The sequence below is a fragment of the Fukomys damarensis genome, unplaced genomic scaffold, assembly GCF_012274545.1.
Source record: "Fukomys damarensis isolate Sample0158 unplaced genomic scaffold, DMR_v1.0_HiC HiC_scaffold_10, whole genome shotgun sequence".
Taxonomy (NCBI): Eukaryota; Metazoa; Chordata; class Mammalia; order Rodentia; family Bathyergidae; genus Fukomys; species Fukomys damarensis.
Genome location: NW_022900922.1, coordinates 1,483,488 through 1,506,987, shown reverse-complemented (window position 1 = coordinate 1,506,987; position 23,500 = coordinate 1,483,488). Strand labels below are relative to the sequence as shown.

At 39.6% G+C, this 23,500-nt stretch overlaps 1 long non-coding RNA gene across 3 annotated transcripts; it reads right to left on the bottom strand.

Moving 5' to 3' along the window:
• Positions 1–13,893: 13,893 nt before the first annotated feature.
• LOC104860265 lies at positions 13,894–22,393 on the bottom strand. 3 transcript variants are annotated; one of them, XR_779644.1, is made up of 3 exons: positions 22,226–22,393; positions 18,936–19,069; positions 13,894–14,292 (listed from the first exon to the last, which is right to left on the bottom strand). It is a non-coding gene; the product is annotated as an uncharacterized LOC104860265 (long non-coding RNA). The 3 variants fall into 3 exon arrangements; XR_779642.1 differs by lacking the exons at positions 13,894–14,292; positions 18,936–19,069 and adding exons at positions 20,348–20,532; positions 20,622–20,875; XR_779643.1 differs by lacking the exons at positions 13,894–14,292; positions 18,936–19,069 and adding exons at positions 20,348–20,529; positions 20,622–20,875.
• Positions 22,394–23,500: the final 1,107 nt, after the last annotated feature.

The window sequence follows — 23,500 nt, the reverse complement described above, 5'->3', positions numbered from 1 at the left end:
AAGACAAAAGGTTTTGAAGACTTTGGTCCATGATTTAATGATCCCATTGCTCTTGGGCCTCTGGAGAGAGCAGGAGAAAGGGGAAATGGTAAGGCTCCACAATCCTCTCCCAAGATTCCACTTGGATTTTTTTCAACATGCTCAAAGACCTCTTCTATTTGTTTAGGTAAACCAGTGATCTCTGAATTAGAAATTGGGCATCTCAGGAAGTTCAGAGATCCGTGTATCAGTTTTCATAAAGAATTTAGTAACTAACTTTCATGCATACTTTTATCTTTTAAAATTTCTATTTTTGAATGTGTTCTATAAAATATATAATGTGCTATTTCCTCTATACGTACATATATAAGATTGTATATGTGCTGTGCTTGATTATAGTAATTATATCACATTATGTTTGTATATCAAATCATGTTGTATGTCTTAATGTATAAAGCATAAAACACTTTGCATGCAAAAGAAAAATACAACTTTTAATTTTGGAATAATCATAGATTCACTGCAAATTAAAAAAAAATTATTGGGAAGTTTATATATGTGCCATCCAGCTTTCCCTGATAGTATCAACATATTACTACAGAACAATATTAAAAGCAGGAAATTCACATCAGCATGACTCTTACATTTCGTTTATATCACTGATTTACTTGTATGCCTTGCACACTAAGTTACATTCTCCTTCCGGGAAGGGTTATTTTCATCCATCTTTTGTGTTTACAAATGGGTAGGTGGGTTCTGCAGTTAATCCAATTGTTTATTAATATATCTGGGGCAATTGCCTTCCTCTGGGGAAAGCTGTTAAGTCTCATTATGTGTCAAGTATGTTGCTAGGCTAAGTGAAAGACAGCAAGTTCAATCTGGGTTTAAGATTTAGCTGAAATATAATCTTATCAGGAAACTTCTACCGCATTAATTTCTCTTGTTTCCATCTTAGCAATTCACACTGCTCTGATTCTAAGCTCCAATATTCTCAGGATTTGGGTGATTGTTGTCACGTGTCCAGGGAGAAACAGTATGCTGTTCAAAGTAACAAACATCATGTAAGTAAGTATCTTCCTTCTCCATGGGTCCTCAGAGATTTACACTGGTAAAGGCTCCTATTGGTAGCACCAATATTGGCTTTCCTTTGCCATGATTAATCTGTCCACTTTTAGCCATCCAGTTCCACTTCCTGATGCAACCATGTCTTTTTTCTTTCTTCCTGCAGCCCTATTTCTTCAAACAGCGATGCTGACACTTAGATTAGATAAAATCAATATGACACAAGTAGTTACACAGAAAGAAGGACTTAGATAAAGTATAGTTTATGAAATGGAGGCATTTACCTAAGTAATGAATTGCCAGGAATGTCCTCAGTCTGTGCAGCAATTTTATATAAATTTTTCAGACTCCAAACTACAAAATACTTACAGAAAACAAGATAAATTTGGTTTCATATGAAAATGTTGGGTTATGTAGTCCCACCCACTGTCTACATATCACAGGATTTTCTGGTGTTTTAATTTTGCCTCATGGTAAATGACCAAAGGCTTGTTGGTTGAGAAATGAAACACACTTGATAGTCCAAAGCATTATGTGTGTGGACTCAACACTTTTGAATGCCTTCCCAGTTTCTTTGCTGCTCAAAACGTGTTTTCCTCTTAAGATGATTTTTCTTTCCAGCTATGATTTCATTAAGTGCTACGTAAGGTCATGTGGCCAACGCACAAGGACACTGAGGACCTTCAGATATGCAACAGCAAGCCACTGGGAAAACCCAAAAGGAAACCTGCAGCAGCCCGCCCCAGTTCACACTAGCATGGCGGAGAGAGTGGGTGTGGGGCCGGATAGGCTGGGTTCACGCACAAGCTCTGCCATTCACTAATTGTGTGACCTGAGGATTGAACCAAAATTCTGCCTCTGTTTCCGCATCTGTAAAGTGAAACGAAAACTGACTACCCAAGGGTAGTTTAGATCACTCATGGACACAATGCGTACTCTATTCATCTGGTTACTATTGTTAGATATTAGAACAAAGTAAAAAAAATGTGGTGGATAGAAAGTAATTTCTCCATACTTGATGGTGAAAGTAAAATATATTATCTATTTGTCCTGCTCACTGAAAGGTGACAACATATTAAAACATATGAATCCAGAGATTCTAGGACTCAATTCATGTTTCCTATAAGGGAAAAAAATGACTAAATTCATGGCATGTGTTTTCTCCTTTGATTTTTATACCCAAGACTAGTCTTTTCCTAAGCTTAATACACATGTAATGTGATGTAGGGTATGTGTTGATATATGTGTACATTCTAAAATGATGACCACAATAAAGCTAATTGTCATACCCATATGTGGAGAGGATACTTGAGCTCTACTCTCTCAGAAAATTTTAAGGACATGTTACATTATTACTGACTGAAATTGCCATGCCATACATAAGAGCTCCAAAACATTCTTCCACAGAACCGAAACTTTGAACTCTTTTACCAACAGCTCCCTTTTCCCCTCACCCCAGCCCATCCCCTTGAAACCTTTGTTCTAGTCTCTCTTTTTAGGAATTTATTTTGATTCCACTGCATTCATTCACTGTTAACAATTAGGGAGATTTTATTCCATTGAGCCAACAGCCTTTCTACTCCTTGCCTGAAACACTAGCACTGATACTTACATTATTATATTGAATAGAGATATTATGGGTGCAGCATTTTAATTCATGGTTCCATTGTCCTTAGTGTGTTCTTTCTTTTTTTAAAAATTGAGTTTATTGGTACATCTTAGGTATGCAGCACAGTTACATTCATTGTTGGGATCTTGTACCTCTACATGACAGGTCTTGGTTCTCATTTTTTCCCCTTGTCCCTGCCCTCCCTTCACCAGCTAATGTGTTCTTTCTTTAATCTGTTCATGCATCAATAGTTTCCTGCTTCTCTCTGCCTGTCATGTTTCCTATGTCTGTAACAGGTAGTGCAAGAGTAGCTTGGAAGACAGAAAACATCAGTGCTTAAATACAAGTGTGATATATGTGTAGGATCTTCAGAAGGGGAATGATTATGTACATCATTTAATGTATTTTAGAGGATTTAAAAGAGAAATTACAGTTTCACAGTATATTCAATCAGCAGTCAAACAAGAGTTATAGCTCATGCGACTGGCTTCTCCTGTGCTTGACTCTGACATGAGGTACTTGCAGCGAGTATTCAAGTGGACTCTTGCTCCTTCATGGGGATTTTGTGGAAATTTCTTACTCTGTTGCTTGCTGTGTCCTGCACTATGGAATGGGGCAAGAATAGAGGTTGGGCATCCCAGATCTGCAGAGTGTGTTGGCTTTGCTGGCTCCAACATAGTTTGTTGATGAAGGAATTTGGCCACAAGTGTTTGCAACATAGTATAATGGATCATATAATTGAACAAATTAATGACTTATCCTACAGGAAGGACATGCCACCCCAGTGAGAAATTAAAGCTCAGAAAACACACAATTTACAACTAGAGTAAGTTTCAGAGATCAGTTATGCTGTGGTTGTAGGGCCTAGGCCCAGGAGTTCAGGGAGCTTTCCGAGGCCACACCGTGAGTCAGTGAGAAAATCAGGAGACAGAATTGAAATCTCTGAAGTGAAATCCACTCTACTAGGCTTTCTCTTTATTTCCTACGTTTATTGTTTTTTATAAACTTTAAAAAATCTGCAAAATTTATCCAAGTCAGTGACTGCTCAATTGAGCGGCCCAGTGTGCAGCAGTTAAAGGTGGGCAGTGTCATTGGAGGAGCTGAGTCTCAGTTTTGGTTGTGCTACTTCTTAGTTCTGTGACTTAGAACAGTGAAAAACCTCTCCACTTTGTGTCTTTTTTTTTTAAATGATTGTTGTTGGGTTTTAATGAGCTTATAGATGCTTAACGTGGTGATTAGGACAGTTGACTTTTTTTCAAGCTGGAATTTGTAGAGGACCTCAGATGAATAAAAAAAAAATCTTTCTAAAATATTTGAGTAGACCTAGCATTTGGTAATCTTTCCCATTCACAGGTAGGAAGGCTTAAATGCAGAGAGAGGCTAAGGAGCGATCAGACTTCACCATATCAGTGGTATTTATTTAAAGGCCATGTATGTCCAGTTCTAGTCATTTATGTATCCACAAATACCAATAATCTTTTCTGTTATCAGTTTCTGGAAACGTTGCAATGCAATAAAATCTGAGGTATAAAGGGGACCTCTGTGACTCTCTAAGGAGATAGGAGAAAGTAATGTTTGACGAAATGTGTTTTGAGTCAATATGGTCTGGTTTTAAGTTTCAGGGGGCCGATGATAGTAACTATCTTTTGAAGTTATATCGATAATTTAGTGACTTAAACATAAAGCATGTCACTTAGTACGTGGCACATACAAAATTTTTTAAAAATGATGATCAGTATTAATATTGTCCTAACTTCTTTTTTCTTCATATATTATAATTAAAATATATAGAATTTGCCTAAGACTGTTCAGCCCTTTAGAGGCAAGACCAGAGAAATAATCCAGACAAATAACAAATTGATTATTGCCTCTGGTAAAAAAAAAATCAATGTAAAGAGAATAATACAATCAAACAACATTCTCAAATGGCAATGATGTTTCTTGATTCCAAAGAATACTGTTAAACATAGGAGAAATTGTGAATAGGAAATGTTTTTCCTTAAATTCATATACTGCCTCAAGAACTTTCCTCAAAGGCCTCAACTTCCTAAATTACAGAACAGGGCAAAAGAATTCGCAAAGATATTAAATAATGTTATATGTAATGGTCCCCTTAGGGGAAGCTCGGGTATAAAAAAGAAAAGTGTCTCTTGTTGATAAGGAACCTCAAGACAGAAATGTAAGTTGAATTGCATACAGCCAAGGTCTATGAACTTGCTGTTGTAAAGAATCTTTGAAGGGGAAAATTATTTGTATTTTTGTGCATCAGTGGTTCATGACATGGTAATCAGAACTTCATAAAAGGTATCAAATTTGCTTGGTATTGCCTATACTTGGCATTATTTGGCTATTTTTTATTCTAGGAAAGGATCTGGCCCAGAATGTGCTTTTGCCAGATTTCTCTAGCTTGTGAGAATTAATTGTTCTGATTTCTTCTCAAATTCATGCTCATGTTGGGAAACCAGCTACGACGGGGGAACTTTAACCACAGAAACTGGCAAATGCTCCGAATCAGGCTCGCCCTTCACACGGCTGGGGCTGCTTTATCTTTGCTACAAATGGTGCTGGTTCGTTAATGGAGGGGAGAGGGAGAAGAAAGGGAAGCTGGAAGAGAGAGAAAAGGAGACTGGGAGGGGAAGGGAGAGGGGTAGAAAAGAGGGAAAGAGAGGTGACTTTCTTCCAAGAGACAGCAGCCTGGTACAATTCAGGTTTTATGGTTTAAGAATGATTTTTTTTTTTAAACTACATTCTCTGCAATGAGTTGTGGAAAATTTTTTTAAAGTTCAATTCCCCATGATTTATTCATCTATAACATAGACATAGGAACAAAACTATAAGAATAAACTATGAAAGCCTTAGGTATGAAAATTAGAAAATGAAAAAAGTATATTAGGAGAAGTTGGGATTTTTTTTAAAATTTTTGCCTGATGGTGGCACTGAAATCGGGAGAGAGAAATGCAGCTGAGGGAAGACCGTAGTCTCATGATTGAAATTCCAGACTCACTACAGTTGGGATTTCAGAGAGGCTTACTATGCACACTCTGACTGTGTGGAGTGTACTAGAGGGACTGCAAGAGCCAGGTGGAGATTGAAATGTCTTTCTCGTGAGCGATAGGAGAGGTGTGAAGACATGTTGCAGTTCCGTGAGCTGATTGGAGCTCACCTACAGGTGTATCCACTGTGCCAGGACAACCTGGGCCTCCAGCCAAGCACAGGAGCAGCAGTGTTGCTTCCTGCAGAGCTCTGTTGTGACAGGGAGAGAACTGAGCCAGCAGGCCCAGCACTTTCTTCCAAAGTCCAATCAGACGTGCCATTCATTTTTCTTAGAAGGACAGACTGCTAATCTTCCTATGAAATACAACACGAGGCGCCCGTCGCAGTGGGGCACACCTGTAACCCCCACACTATGGGAAACTGAGGCAAGAGGAACTCAAGTTTGAGTCCATTCTGGGCAATTTAGTGAGGCCCTGTCTCAAAATAAAAAATAAAAAAGGGCTTCTAATGTAGTGGAAAGGCGCTGGATTCAATTCCCAGTACCACACACAAAAACACCATGAGGATTAGGAAATAAGTATCTCTTGAATGCTGTTATTTTGTTTTATTGTTTTTTGTTTGTTTGTTTGTTTTGGTACTGGGAATTAAACTCAGACCTAACTCCCCGGCTCCATGAAACTCCTCTTATTAACTGAGAAGAAACATGTTACGGATGTTTTAAACTCTAGATACATCAACTTGTGTTCCCATCCTAACTGATGATTTTCTAGGCATGTGACCTAGCATGGGTTATACAGGCTCTGCAGGACTCAGCCTGCACATCTATAAAATGGGACAGTAGCAAGTGTGCTGTAGTGGGTTGCTGTACGGAAAGAGTTAGTACAGTGTTGAGTGTGTGACTAATTTCCTATACATGCAGGCAGCCATAAGGATCACCATGCACTGGACACAGGATACCGCCTCTGAGGAAGACAGAGGTAGGAACAACTTGACACAGAGGCTGCTTGCTCAACAAGGGCCTGACCAATTTCTAAAGGGACACATTAAACTTCAATTATTTATCAGCTTAATGAATCTCATGGAGATCAGAAGACGACTAACGACCACTGACTTTTTATGAGTCACAAGGTCAATATCTCCCTAATGCCAGATTGCGACAGGACACCCCAAGGCAGCAAGACAAACTGTTCTGGAGTTTCAAGCCCTGGTAGAGTCTTCTCTCTTTCAACTTTCCTCGTAACTCAGCCTGAATGGAGCAAAAGAGAGAAATGTACATTTGTGGCTGATTCATCTGAGACTTACAAGGTCTATACTTAAGAAAGATTCCATGTTTAGGCTAAATTACTATACTATATGAAGATTTCTAGTGTTTCTCAAGTGTTTTCTTTTTAAAATCTCGAAGTTTTTATTCCTGGTAGTTTATTGATGTTAAACTTATTATTTTTTTAAAAAATTAGCCATAATAACTAATTTCTCTCATGTCTTAATTACTTCCCTTGTTGCTGAGAAATAATACCTGACACCACAAGTAAAGGAGGAAAGATTTATTTTGTCCCAGAGTTTGTAGAGGTTTTAGTCGGTATATGGCAGAATGTCAGAACAGGGCTACTTTGGACATGGAGGGCAGGAAGTAGAGGAGAGATCCAGGGCGGAGGGTAGGAGATAGACCCTTCCAGGCCATGCCATCTCTTCACACAAGCTTCCCCTCCTAATAGCACATTTAACTATAAACTTATATCACACCCACATGATCCAATCCCCTCCCCAAAGCCCCACCTATGAGTGCTTGAGGCTTTGGGGAACATCTAGATAGAAATTATAACATCTCATATTGTAGAAATCAGAGAAATATGGGCCAATCCTTCACTTATAAAATCTAAGATGGTGGGCAAGTTAACTTTTCTGAGACCAAACTACTCCCCTTTGTAAAATGAGACAAATATACTTCGAAGGATTGAAGTCCAAGTGATATGGACATTTCAGGCACTGGGCACTCTCACTGATAAGTAGTGCAATTTTTTCTTCTCTTCCAATGTATCCAGACAGTGGAATTTAAATGCAACTGAAGTCCTATTAAAAAGTATTTGAATAAATTACTGCTTCTTAGAATGAAGAAAGAACCTTGTAGATTCTATGTGCTAGTTTTCTAATAATAGAAAAAACCACTACGTATTCACATTCAAATTTATAAATTAGTGTTACTATTCTGACAGACATGGAATAAAAATATACATTGTATTTCTTGGGACAAAATAATTAGCTAAGATTCAAGTAGATTTTTGGCAATATATTTTTTAAAAATAGTGGAGAGCCAGGAGTGGTAGTGCATGTCTGTAATCCTAGAACTTGGGAGCCAGAGGCAGAAGAATTGCCACAAGTTCAAGGTCAGCCTGGGCTACATAGCAAGACTGTGTCTCAAAAATAACAACAAAAGGAGTGGAGATTTTAAGATAATGTGTACAAGACCAGAAAAGATGTGGTTAAAATATTTTTTAATGGAGAAGATAAAGAAAAATTGTAGTCCAAAATGGTATTTTATATTTAACTATTACTTTCATTTGGTAGTCCCTGGCCCTATTCTTTTATATATGATAAAACATGGGTTATCTAAGATGATAATATGTTATAAAATATTAATAAAACACTACATAGGCATTAGGAAAACAGTTGTTAGTGTATCTATTGTGAGTTGAGGCAGTTGAGTTAGTGGGCACCGAGAAAGGTTCTGTAGAATATATTTAGAACTGCATTTTAATTCTGTTTGCCAAGGAAAAATGCCATAAAAGAAGTATAAAAATGTTTTTAGCCATTCATATCATAATGCATCTGCAATAAAAAGCAATCCATCTTTTGATCACGAAGGTGATTTTCTTTTCAACCCTTTGTTGAAACAAGCACCACTCTCTCCATTAACCTTCTGGAAAAGGTACATTGCTCTGACAATTTAAGCCACATCTTTGAGCCTTCTGTGTAATTTACACATTTCAAATTTTCTAATGGTTTCTTTATATCAAAACTACCAGAGACAGAACATCTTTCTTTGGATCTTCATCTTGAAAGAGATGTTCAAAGAAATATACAAAATCCTGCACAGCTATTACTAGAGAAGGTTACATTAAACTGTGACTAAATTAAATGGAGTATACTTTTGAAGAGCCAGATTTTTAGTTAGGAACTTCATGACAAAAGTAAAAAGGATATCAAATTCAAATTTCCTTTTCTTTCCAGCCTTTTTAGATTAATGCCAAGAAAATCTATTGTATGTAAAAGAGATGCCCATGTAGTTGAAAAAGAGGTTCTAGTGCTACATAGCAGGTAATATGATTTCATGTTTTACTGCTATATAGTCCTACATTCATAGGAACACTGGGGTATGGAGTAATTTACTGGGTCCGTAAACCCTTCTCAGTACAAATGCTTTATTTAACATTCAAATATGGCTGATCTCTATTAAGAAACATCTTGAACAGCAGCAGCAACACAATGCTCATCTCCCTTTGCTACCGACCGTAGGGCAGCTAACACGGGATTTCACGAAGAGATACAGGTTCTCTGAAAGGTGGGAGCAGGTTCGGCGATGACAGTCAGACAAAAGCACTCAACACCGAGGTGAAGTTTGCCAATGCTGCTGCAATTTTATTTCTAACTCCAGGTGTTTATATACTAGTTTCAAGGGCACACCTCAAGAGTGATTCCAGTCACAGGCAGGCATGAGAAAGATAGACAATAGTACTGTAAAAACTAAGGCCACAAGGTCAAGGTAAGACCACACCTATATACCATCACAAAAGCTAAGACCATTAAGTCAAGGTAAGACCACACCTATACGCAGTCAGAAGGGGAAGTTTGTAAAACAAAGGACTGGCTTCAGCATGTCACCTTCAGGTTCACCTTCAGGACTTCACAGTCCGGGGCTCAGGGTCAGCACTTTGGCCGCCCGTCCTCTTGTGCCCCAACACCTCCCCATCTCTAGGAACATCTAATTGTTCCTGATCTTTCCTGGGCCCAGAATGCAATTCTACAGATAATGAACAAATAGTAATAAAGACAAAATAGAACAGAATTATAGATGAACCCAATGTCCCCAAACTGCAGGCAGAGAGGCCAGCTATTCTCTTCATGGCTGACTTTGCATGCGGTGTGTGCCAAGGACTTCCAGGAGGCTTAACCCCGTGGGGACGATACCTCTGGTCTGGTTTCTGCCAGGTGACCGGCATTGTCACGCAGACTCTACTGGAGTGGTCGTGGCATCCCTTTTCCCTGTTGTTTGGTGCTCATGACATCAAAGTGTTTTATGCTACCAAGATTGCTCCTTGAGGATGGATAGGTGATTAACAATCATATTAAATGTTCACAGAATACACTGACTTTTCAAAGGGTCAACAACTGTAGAACCGCAGCCAGATTTGATGTGTGGCCTGCTTTTGTATATAACATTTTATTTGAACCCTGCCATTCTCTTTTTGTTGACAGGTATGTGACTGCTCTGGGGCTCCAACACGAGAGTTAAGGTAGTTGCCTGTTGACTCTCTCACCTGTAGATTACCGTGTGATTTTTGGCAGAGTAAATTTGCTGGGATCTGGCCCATACTGTCAAAGTTACTGACATAAGAAGATATTTCTTTATCATCTATGAAGTAAGGAACAAAGCAGGGAGTTGCTCTTAATCACTTATTTCCAGCACTTTGTTACCCTTTATTAGTGCTAAAGAAAGGAGGAAAGCTTAGCAAAGAGGTGTTAGAGTTAGAGCAGAGTGTATCACAGGGCAGACTATCACAATCACATACAATGGGGGTTTAAAGACACATTTGCCTAAGCGGGGAAAAAAATGACATTTAGAGTTCCTTAAGAAGCAAGTAGATTTCTTCTGAGAAAAAATATTCATTTAAATATTTAATCTTACTTCTAGGTAGATAATTAAATCTTTTATGATTTTATTTTCATTCTGCTTAAAAAGGCAGGTGATGTTTCTCTTCATGAGTTATTAAATGGTTGCCACTGCCTTCGGGTCATTGCCTTTCAGATAAAACCATGACCACATCTTTCACAGTGCATTTTTCTTTCTTTATGTGATGATTAAATGTAATACATCTATTGAACATCATGTAATTGTTTCATTTGTTGCTGTTGCCATTACTTACTCATTCTGTTTTTGATGTAGGTATTAGTCATTCAATATCACACAGCCCAGTGTTTCTAATTATCATATGTATTCATTGTTCTTAGTCCACTGATCATTTCTTCTTAATCTTGTTCTCTAGTGACTATCTCTCGACTTCCTGGCATTCTCAAGCTTAGTCCTTGATTTTCATTTCTGCCATTACTCCTTTCATGATCTCATCTAGTCCGGCTTTAGAATTTTTTTTTTTTAACTCAAAACTTACTTGTTGTATTGGTCAGCTTTCCTGTTGCTGAGCCATAATATACACTGCCCACAATTTAAAAGAAAAGAATTTTAATTTGGCTCAGGTTTTAGGGCCTGAGATTCATAGTCATCTGGCTCCACAGGAAAATCATGTCCAATGGGCTTGGCAGAAGAAACCTGTTCATTTTATGGTGACTAGGAAACAGAATAGGAGAAAAAGGTGCAGGCTATGTAAAGCACCCAAGGTAGTGTCTCCATGACCTATCCAGAAGTATGGTTTACTAAACCTCTGAGCATTTCAAATCCAGTCATATTAACATATCATGATTAATGCTCACAATTTACCCACAGGTTGCTAGTGACTGCAGTAGTCAGGTCCCCTGGGACCATGGCAGCAACAGCCGCTGAGTACCTGGACGCAGATCAGAATGAAGTGATTCCCAGAAAGGCAATGCCCAGGCAGCCCTTCTCGAATGGGGGCCCAGGACTCTCTTCTCAAAGGAAAGCTTGACGTTTTTATGCCATTGAGCTTACGGTGAGTGGGGACTTACTGATTCCTGAGATGCCCTCAAGGCATCTTTCTTCTTGTACAAAGTACTTGGTTTCTTTTTAATGACACCAATCTCTTCAACAACCATGCTTCTTTTGGCCCCAAATTAGACATAGGTTCTCTTGGCTCAAAATTTAGGTTATCTTCAAATATATGTATTTTACAGTCTTTCCTGATCCAATTACTAGGTTGTTTGAAAGTACAGGTAGAGTCTATTTAGAAGAGAGGGTAGAGAGGAGCATGGAGGTAAACACTGCTTTCCATGGACCAGTTTGTGTGTCTGAGTGATTATGTTTTGTACTTTTTGTCTTCCTTGTTGTGCACCATAAGGATTTAGCCTGCTTTCTTCTCTGTAGAGCTAGTCACCGCTACCATCACCTCGTATTTGCTAAATCCAGAGGTTCTTTCTCCATTTGGCTTTCTGTGTAAAGGGAAAGTGTTTAGGGAGATTGATTTGACAGAAGGATAGATTGGAGGAGGGCTTGGAAGCCATTAGAAATGGCAGGTGTAGTGGTACAGATGTGGGCTGACTGAGCTTATAGCAAAAGCTAGTACTAGAGAGAAAAGGAATGAAAGCCTAGGGTAGTGGAGGAGACAGGGAGCATTAAAGACATGCCTGGCTTGGTCATCTGTCTGACTTCATGTCATTAAAAGAGGAGATATGTTGGAATTAGTGGAAATGGAGAAGAAGGAACGGGTGATTTGTGGTTTGGTGGCGTTCCTGAGTTAGGTATGAGACATGTTAATTTCAAAGTGACCATGGAATAGTCAAATACAAATGCTTTTAGATCAGGTCGTATGTATAATGTTGATGCCTTAATTCTGGAGGTAAGAATTTGTTGGCATTCTGATTATAGGGGATCGGGAAAGCAATGGTAGGCTACAGAATAAGAATTCTAAACAATGAGAAGTCAGAGACAAAGCTTTGGGGGATAGCCATAGTTTGGGGTAGGAAGAAAAGGAACCAACAAGGGGTGAAATAACATTAGCTGGACATGGTGTTGCAAGCCCGTAATCCCAGCACTCAAGAGGCGAGTCCTTGTGAGTTGGAGGCCATCCTGGGCTACACAGTGAGTTCAAGGCCAGCCAGACTTGCATAGTGAGACCCTGTCTCAAAAACAAAACAAAACTAACAAACAAAACCAACCAACCAAACACAGACAGACAAAAAGATAACATTAGGCAATGCTGACAATTTCTAGAGAATGACAACAACAGCAACAACAAACGGGCCAGGAGTTTTGACAAGATAAAGTTTGACAAAACAGGCCAGGAGGTATCTGAGCAACATGAAGATGTGAAAGGGTTAACTTGAAAGAGGACTAATGCTTTATTTTTAATGTGTGAAAGGAAAGAGAAAGAATAATCTTCCTGGTGCTAAGGTTGGAGAAAGTGCAACAGTAGGAGAAGAAGTGATTTTGTTAAGGCCATTTAATGACAGCAGTGGGAATTGAGCTGAGCTCGCTATTGCCTATCCAGAAGCCCCTTTAGTGCACAGGTGTGTGCTCTGAGGATGCTGCTCAGAAGTGTGATTTTTTTATCCTCAGCTCTTAGAAAAAAAGAGCTAGTTCACCAGACAAGCCAGGGAGGTCATTGATTTTTCTCTTAGAAGCAAGGCCCCTTCCCTGCAGCTGAAAGAAAATAGAAACATGAGTCCTATCATCACTTTGAATCACTGAAAATCTCTGGTGGGTTTTCTCAGCAGATGAGGCATTAATGCACCTATTCTTACCATAATATAATCTAGGGTGACAAATTCAGCTGACAGATTCTCTACTCCTCTTTCCCTTTACTTCAACTTCCTCCCTCCCTCCCACTTTCCTCCCTCCCTGTCCCCCTCCTCCCTTTTCTAAAGTTATTTTTATGCTGGAGTGGAGAAACAAAGGTGCTGCCATATCAACATTTGATTAAAAAATGTCCCAAAGGTGATCCCTAAAGGACAGGAAGAACATGCGTACACACCTGCTGTTTTCCTCTAGCTCTTTCTTTCTGTGCTGTGGGTAAACTGCATTTCTGCCTCATTTCATCTTTGATTTCGGTTTGCCTTTTATCCCTACAGAAGAGACGAGTAGTCATCTTCTCTGGGGCCAGCATGTGAGGCAGTTTCCTTCACTCTGCTCCTACCAGGAACCTGGACTCAAGACTTCCTCATATCCCACCCAAGTTCTGCATAAATGTTGACAAACTATGCCAGTTTTACTGATACTTTCAGGAGAAAAGAGAGGAAAATAATACTCTTCAGAGAGGAAAACATCATGAAATTTCCTGAAGAAATATTCTGCTTTATTTTTTCATGGAGTTACTTTCTTCTCTCACTTATCTTGTTTGGTGTGATTCTTACAGGGAGGCCTTAGCTTTGCTCTCACAGGTCACAATTTACCTCTCTCAATACTCTTCTTTACATAATAATTTCATCCCTTTGCTTCCCCAGTTTGCAATCTCAGACTTACTCCTGTGGACAGTGGATGTTCCTTGGGCTGGCCTGTCTCTCCGAGGCAGAGGGCATTATAAATCCCAGTTTATACCTGTTGTGCTTGTGTAGGGCCTTGACTCTCAAACTTCTTTTGGAGTGATGCATACTTGGGTGACCAGCCTTTGTCTCTGCACTTGGATTCCTACTCTCACCTTTGGTGCACAGGGAAGGGACAGGATAAGGGAATCTGCACACCAGGTTCAGGTGAGAAACCATGCTTTTAGAAAAGCACTTATAGAAACATAGATAATTGGGGGTTCCTGTAATGAGAAAATAGAGAAAAAGCATTTCTCTGTTTAAACTCTGGAATCTAGTGGTAACATGGGTTTGGGAATTAGTCTTTATAGGAAGGTTAAATTCTTGCTGCACTTTGTGTAAACTATATTTCTAAAAACAGCGCTGTCTAGAGAATTTCCATTAAGCATTCTCTTATGTAGAACACAGGGATCCAAAAGAGCTTTTAGGAAGCAGAGAACAGAGACTACAAAAGTAGTGACCACATCTTGAAACAACCATGTGTGCAGTACATTAACGTTCGGTGCCAACCTCAAGCTTTGTGTGTGTCCCGTGTGCAGTGCCGCCATGGCTACCATGTCTAGTATTTGCTGTGCACTTCCCTGCCTTTCCCCTTTTCCGTGCTAGAGCCATGGCTGGCCTTTCACAGGCAAGGTGACACATTTCGATCTGTGTATATGTGACGCTTTAGTTACAAATGACAGATCACTGGTCCTCTGTGTCCACAAGGTCTCCATCTGCAGATGCGGCCACCTGTAGACTGAAAATATTTTAAAAGAAAAAAGTTCCCGAAAGTTCCAAAAAGCAAAACTTCCAATCGCCGTATGCCATGTTCTGTATTGAATCCACGAAAGGAAATGATGTGTAGGCATTGTGTTCGGTTTTCTGAGTAAGCCAGACACACCGCACAGATGTTCCTCCTTTAATGACCCGCTTAGTCATTGACTCTTCAGCCTCGCGGCCCACCTCCTGGACTCATCACCTGCACTGGGACTTACGACGCAGGAATGTGGATGACAGTGCAGCCTTATGGTGGCCTCTTCCCCAGTACAGTAGAGCTTTTGCTGATTGTGCTGTGTAGTGCACTACAGAACAGTAGTTTTATGTTCTGTTCTACATTACAAAGCTGCATTCAGGTTTATGCAAACAAAAGCACAGTCATGAAGTAGGAGTTTCCTCTCTTCTGAGTATTGTAGTATGTGCACTGTATATTACTTCTCATTCAGTGGACAATTCAACCAGCTACCTAGCTGCGGAACTGCAACTGGCTGTTAAATGAGGAATGTCTGTACATGGAAGATGTGAGTAAGTTAAATACAGACACTACACCATTTTAGATAAGGACTGGAGCGTCCACAGGTTTTGGTGTCTGTGTGGAGGACAACCTTACATACAGTTAGGAATAGAACAGTGGTCAGAAGCCATTCTCCATTATTAATGAAGTTTTCCAAACTGTGAGTCATAAACTCAATTTGTTGAGTTTTAACCACTTAAAAGGTAAAATAAAAATGCAAATATAAAACAGATTCCCATATACAAAGAAGGTATTGTCTCATGAAATGTTCATCTGTGTACCTACAATAAGTCGTGGTATAAAATGTGAGTCTTTTTTTATTTTTTACTATAACTCACTACTGGGAAAAAATAAGAAACACCAGAGGGTACCAACCTTATGTGTACAGAATATGCAATGAATTTTGCTTCACACGTATAAAATAGAGGGGTTTTTAAACACACAAAAATGCCGTGAGCCTAGTGGGTCATGAATTTAGTAGGTCATAGCTAGCATTATTAAAAATAAACAGAATAAAATGAAAAATATCAGAGTGATTTTATAGAACTGTTACATGATAAAACCTCGGTTTCTATTTCTTTCTTTTTGCAGAACCTATATTCAGGCATGTGGTAGGACAAGCGGTAAAGTGAGCCATAGCCTTAGGCTTTTGGAGCCACTGCTACGGAGTATTCAGGACAATGGACAATTCTGCTCAGAGAACAATCCAGGGCTGAAGGATGATCAAGTGAACACAATTCTAACCAATGACAGTTTTGTCCCTTAAGCATGATCTCCAACATGCTAGTATTCAAAAGGATGCCAAGAACACAAAAAGGATGAAAACCATTGTAGAAAAAGAAAGAATTGCTGCTACTTTTCTGTCTCCACTCTACCCAAACTGAGTTGGAAGATCCTGTAGAAAACCTAGCTACTCTGGTAAATTGATGTCATTTTCTGGAAGTTGATATTTAGATAAGTTTAGGAGCACAATGCTCGTTAGGGGTACAGAGCTACTGTGGAGAGGGGAAGGAGGATTGGACAGAGGACAAGGGTAATGCAGACCAGCATAGCCTCGGGGCTCTGGAGTGGGTGGTCCCGTGGAAAGTAGCCCATGTTGGGTGGAAATGGTCAGCCCTTGTACCCAACAGCCCCCACTTAGTTATGGGATTCAGGCTGCTCCTAGAAGGCAGACTCCTTATGCTGATGCTCTTGGCAGCTAGGCCACCCCTGCAGATGGCAGCTGGGGGCCATGTACTGACCACATCCCATAACAAGTTGCTCCTTGAAGAGCTATCTGGGCAGTGCATTTTTATAAGTAAAGAAACCATGTACTGGGATTGCCTATTGGGGAGGAGTGCAGAAAACTTTATCCTCCGGCAATGGCACCTCAGGTGCCTACAAGGATTTGATTGCTTGGTGTCCTGCTTGCTACTGGAAGAATTTACCAAAGATAATGATGAACTCATTCATTGATTTATCGAATGTACTTACTGAACACTAAACATGACTAGATATCAGAACATGATATGCTCTCCCAAGAAAGTTCATTCAATTTCTGAACATTAATCTTTAGTTTCTAAGACTGAGATTATTTTGCTTTGCATATTATGAATTTACAATTTTATGACCTTATGAAGCATATGTTCTCCTAGTTCATCACAAGAACTGAAAAGTAAAAACTAAGACTGGTAATTTCTGATAAGACCACCTCTGGCCTTATACTCTGATATGATTCAAAGTTATAAAACATGGAATGTACCACACATGGCTAATTATAAGACAAATAGATTTTTTGAAATTAATAATATATTGGTGGAGTAAAAGGAAAAAGATGAGATTCTGGAAAAACATTGATGAGTGACATATTTAAGTGGCAGGGCATAATTAAGAATTTTTAAAATACACTTTGTTTTTTAGGAATTGAGTTGCCACCTAACGTTGTTTTCAAACGCTTTAAGAAATTAAAGATAAAAGAGTAGCCTTCCTGAAACTGAAACGTGAGACAGACTGTGGGAAGTGACATGGGAGGCATCCATTTATGGAGCTGACTGATCAGCCTCTACTGGAGGCGGTGTGAGTGTCCTGGACCCAATTTATTTCACAGCGACACAGCCCTTATCGCTTGCCCTATTGCTATAAGTGGACTGAGAACTAGTCACATAAAGTACATTCTGTGCAAAGAAAGCCATTCATCGCGTCCAGCTCTCCCGTGGTTAGCAGACATCATACCTACGCTTGCCTCCTGTAAGCAGAACATAAACAGGCCATTCAAATTAAGAGCTTGTTGAGAACCCACATGGCTGTAACCAAGGCAGCAGCTGCAGCTGCTGCAGCCTCAGAAAAAGAGTGAAGATTCTATTATTTCCCCGGTATTCATAAAAGGGCCACTTTACAACTGTGATCTCACCATGTGGAGAGATTCCATTGTATTTTAAATTTTAGGGTTGACTTTTACAAACAGACATTAAAACTAATAGCTGTGTGCCTGGTGCTTAGAAAGCAAAGGCTTATTAAGGCAGGATTTGCACAATGCTCTTGGGGGAGTCAAACTAGAAAAAGAAAATGAATATTTAAATGTGAAGAAAAAAAGCTCTCTACATAAAATGTCATTTCAGATTAAAATGGAGAACGGAGTCTTTAAAACAACCAGTTTTCTTTAGTGGATGGTCCAAGACTGCTGGCGTTTTCAATGGCTCATTGTGAAAGGAGGCGGGAGAGCAGGGTGAGGGTAGGGGGTGGAGACTGTGCAAACCTTGTGCTGTACCGGTCTGTCCTGGGTTTGGAGCTCTTTTGATTTCCTATGTAGCCTCCAGATGAAAAGTGTTTATTCAATGACAAACAAAGCCAAGTTTGTGAGCAGGAGACTGATTGCATTCAAAAAGCTAGAAAAGAGGTCAGAACCTGCCAGAATCAAATTCACCAGAGACGCACAGAAGGGGAGAATTCCACTCCCCTTCCCCAGCTTCCCCGCACACACTCAAGGCAGCCTTATTTCCAATACATGTGTGCAAGGTTGATACAAAGTGAGCAGTAAGTGATCTGGTGTGAACGTGGGAGAGACAGGGCCTAAAGGTCACAGGATTCACCGTGTGACAGGAGGCCCCAAAACCTCACTGTACAGCAAAGAACATTACACATAAGTGCATTGAAGACTTGTGATTTTCAATCAAAATTTAGACTTCTTCCCAAGAAAGTAGTTTCTCAGTGCTACAATATAAGCTTTCATTCTTTTCTCCACCTGAAATTGTAGCACTTTCGAACTGCGCCCCCCCTTTTTTTTCTAATTTATTCTGTCCAAAGCTGGGACAATTTCCCAGATTCAAATCCATGAGAGAGTCTGGTGTAGGCCTATGTTCCCAGACTGCTGGACACGAGGAGCAGCCACATGCAGAGGCAGAGAGACCCGTGCCTTGCTTCCTGATATCTTTGCATCATGCATGTTACGTCTGCCTAGTTCAGACAGCCACCCTTCTGCCCCGTCCAGTTCCTTTTTCTGGGATGGGTGTGTTAAAGCCCATTTGGACAGAGCCCCGAAAACATTCCTGGTAATGTCATTACCCTTAGTGAGGAACAGAGTCTTAGGACTATTTCACGTTAATTTCCAAAACTTACCTTGTCTGGGTTCTTTCGATCCAGGGCCTCGCGCTACAGCTCTGCAGCTTGGATCTCCTTAGGACACCGACTTTAGGACCCCTGGCCACTCTCCCTCTTGGACCACAGCCTGATGCACCAATTCAGCCTGTTTCCTTCTCCAGGGGATAAATGAAGATAATAAAAGAAAGCCACAAATGGGAATTTGGGCTCATTTTTTCCTGCCACTTTGTCTATGAATGCCTCCTTTTCTGAGAGAGAAGATTTAAAGCAAAAGCTGGGTTTCTGCTGACAGTTTAAAGCAGCAGAAAAAAAATGGTACAAGCTGAGAAATGGCTGGTTGTTTTAAAGTACTATGTCAGAATTCCTGTGTCATTCTAGTAAGTTAATAAAAATGACTGTAAAGTCCAAATTGGTTCCTCAAATGCAGACGGAGGATCTAACCCCACCCTACATGAAGAGTAAATTTGCAACTCTCGTGACGGAAAACAAATTTTCAGAACTAGTCAGTAAGAAGCAGAAAGGGATTTATAAGGCAGAATTTCGAAAGTCCACACTGAAGGAAATACTGCATGAGCTCAAGAGAGACCCACATCACAGTCTAGGGCTAGGTGCATTTCCGTGGAAGCCATCCCTAAGAGGACTGATCTAGGATGTATACTCTGCCTAGTATCTGCTGGGTTTGCTCGTTGATGGGTGAAAGTGCAAACTATTTACATGTTTTGAAGCTGGGGTATGCTGTCCTCTTAGTAGTGAGCTTCCTGAGGGTACAGTTAGTACAAGGAAGCCCAATGTACAGCTGCAAGGCACAGGCCTAGAGCCCAGTTTACAGGCTCATTTTCTTTAAGGCCAATGGGAATTTTTTTCTGGAAAGGAAAAAAAAATCTCGAATAACTTTTGTGTCCCAAATTTACAATCTTTTTTTCTTAAAAACTAAAATTTTAATATTGCTATTTTCATTTTCTCCCTTTTGCCTATCTTTGTACCTCATGTGTATTATTAGTTGCCCTGTGGAAACGCCACAACAGGTGTGAAATGAGCTGTAATTCTCTTCCCATTTCCCTCAGTGCTTCCTCTGGGTTCGTCCTGAGGCCTGAGCATTGGAGATATTTGTAGAGAATTGAAATCACTCTCACTCTCAGCTTCCTAACCTGAGGAGGCCTTCTCTTCCTATGCTGATCTCATTTTCCCAGCTGGGGAGAAGTGAACCCTACTAGAAACAGTGTCTCTTAGATTTCTTTAATGTTTTTCTTTCAAAGGACATCTATACGTAACACAGTTAAAAGCCGGGGTGTACCGTGGATTAGAGGGGAGGAAGGGATCAACTCCAGGAACACAGGGACTGTGTAGGTAGGGCAGTGAAAATTCACTGTACGGTACTGTAACGGTGGGTACACATCCAACCCCACAGAAAGCTCAACCCAAAGCGTGACTGTGGGCTGTGGGTGATATTGACATCCCGGTGTAGGTTTATTGATTATAACTGATGAGCCATGCAGATGCTGGGTGTCGCTGTGGAGACCGTGTGTACACATTAGCAGGATGCACACAGGAGCAGTTTGATGCCTCCTGCTCAGTTTGAGTGTAGACTTACATCTGCTTTAACAAATAAAATCTACTGAAAAAAAAAATAAGCAAGAATACCAGTTATTCTTCATGAGTTGGAAGTAGAGGGTTCAACTCTTCCCAAGGCAGTCCTCAGGTCACCTTTTGGTTGGAAGGGAGGTCACATTATTCATTAAACTCCTGCTTGCATCAGTTTTGGAACCTTTTCCGTAGCTCTTTGAGAAATCATGCCTTTCATAGTTGCTGTGGTCTTTTTCTTAAGAAGACGATGAACTCTAGTCCCCTTGCAGTTTTTCTGTTTTTCTCAGTATTGGGGGCAATGCATTTATTCTCTGCTTTACTCTCACTTCAGAAGGACTTGTGGGCAGGCAAATGTGCCATGTTAAACTGAAAACCTGGAAAGCATTTCCAAAAATAGATTTTGGGGGCTCCCAACTTCATACCCATTAATTGGAATTACTTGGCATGTTGGCCAGAAAAGATAAAAAATAAAGTCACCTTTATCTAGGTTTTACCACTCTGGATTTTGAGGCATAAGGATCATGAGTTTGAGGCCAGCTTGGGCTACATAGCAAGATCCTGTCTCAGAAAACCAAGTAAATAAGTAAATAAATAGAAACTCCTCTCCATGACTGCAACAAGCCAGCCTTTTCACTATGTAGTTTATATATGATGTTTAAAACTGCAGTGAATAGAACCCAGTCATGCAGGATCAAGCTTCAGGTCTGAGGCAGCCCTCAAGTTTGCTCTTTTCTTGCTTTTGTGGCCATCTAATTTTCCCTTCCTTCCTGACCACACAAAAGATGTAACGTAAATTTTTGTCTTGTCCACTGTGCTATTTCATACACTCGTGCCTTTAAACATGCTCAGACCTCATAGCTGTCACTTGATAAACTGTATTCATTCTTCTTTCTGTCTCTGATGGAAAACTTTTCTAGCTTCTCTACTGCCTTCCAAGCTACCAGTCTTCAGGGCCTGGCGTAGATGGACACTTGGTAAAACGACGTTGAGTTATATTAGAATTCAGCAGATTCTGAATTCATGTGGATTAGCAGAGTGGACATGGACAATGTTAGCAAAGTTCTAGAAAAATCAAAGACTAACTGGGTGGTTCTGGGGTACTTAATAGTAAAACATTACAGTATTTCTTAAAATAAGATTTTAAGGATGTGTATAGCTATTTTGTGTGATTAGAATTTCAACCTCAGAACCTTCTCTGTGGTCTCTAATTTTCATCTATGCCTTCATAGCCGTAACAATTCCACTGTTAGCAAAGAGCTACCACTCTACCCTAGGATGTCAGTCTAGCTATGTCTTAAAGTGAATTAACTGAAAAACAGGTTTATATATGAGGAAAACACTAAGAGCTGTTCACTGCTTTAACTGTTGAGCTGAAGGCTGCAGGCTTAAAAGTGCAATTCTTTGGTTCCAAAATGTGACAACAAAGACAAAAATAGATGTAGATGTCAGCAAAGACAAAGGTATATTTGTTTAGATACATGTTTTGACCTCCTCTCCTGGGGAAAGCTTACTTAACTGCTGCAGCTCTTGGAAAGGGTTTGAACCTAGTGCAGGTGAATGTGTCTTAGATGCCAACTTATTAATTAGCTCTGGGAACTTAAATTTTAGTCAGCCTAGATGCAAAACTGTATGGTTCTCACTGTGCCAGATGCTTTCACAAATCCAACCCTGCAGGCACGAATAATTTTTCTCTTGGAGATGAACTTTATAAGCTGTTATATTACCTCTACATTGTAATGAACCACTTTGAATTCTGTAGATTTTGCAACTCAAACTTCTTTTTCTTTTTGTCCATTGCAGAATGAAGACAGCCAGCCAATTCAATCCCAGCATTTACTGAACCTGTGCTCTGTTTGCGCCAAGGAAGAGTGCTTCTACCTCCTGGGTGGAACTGCCTTATCCATTTCTGCTGATACAGCAGTAGCTTACAGTGCTAGGCAGACAGCAGGTGACCGATAAGTATTTGTTACATCATTCCTAGGTCATAATGAACAAATGGGGGGAGCCAGTTGAATTATACATGGCCTGATCAGGAAGAATTCATAACCTAGAGCACAGATCATACACTGATGTAATAACCAGGTCCAGGAAGGTAGAAATGAACAAGTGAAACTGTTTGAGTTAAAAAAAAAAAAAACAATGGTCACAAATGTGCTCAATCTTTCTCTGTTTTTACAGGTGTGTTGCAACAAAAATATGCATGCAAGTAGGTATTATATCATCAACTTGAGATTAAAATTAAATATTTACTGTCTAAAACATTTAATGTATATTAAAATGTGCTTTATTATACATTTGATTTACATTTTATATATTTTAACTTATAATTTATTAGGCTTTTGATTGGAACATTAGAAATATCATTGCTCTTTCTGTTTTTACATCTTTTGTAGTAAGATGACAGTGTCAGGTCTTACAATCCACATTGCAATGTGCAAACCAGAATTCAGGTTTAAACCTTTAATAGGCAGTGACATTTAGTTGTATGCAATTTCATAATGAAAGCCAGCTGTTCACAAATATAGGTATTCTAAATTCTTGCATAGTGGGTTTTTTAATAAAGTAAGTAGTCTTAATATATTTGAAAAATTCTGCTTTTGAAACATTGTATCTTCTTTTCATTGCAGTAGGGCACAATAACTTCCATTTGCAGCTTTTATTCAAACTATGAATGTTAAATCAGAGTATGAATTACACTTTACAAACTCATTCCCTAAAGTTCGAAATCTGAGATTTTTTTTTCCCACTCAGTCTTCAAATAGATGATTTAGAAAATGATAAACTTTTATTTCAGGAAATGGATTTCAAAGAGAGCAAATGGATTACATTACTCCTTTTGAAAATGATACGTGACTAACTGTGTGGAAAGTTCAGAATCCTTGCTTGGGAGGAGCTCATGTCAACTCAACAGGCTAGATCTGAATTCACTCCCTGTTAGCAAACTATCGTTAGATTTTTCCTTTGGGTTGCATTTGCATATATATATACATTATATATAT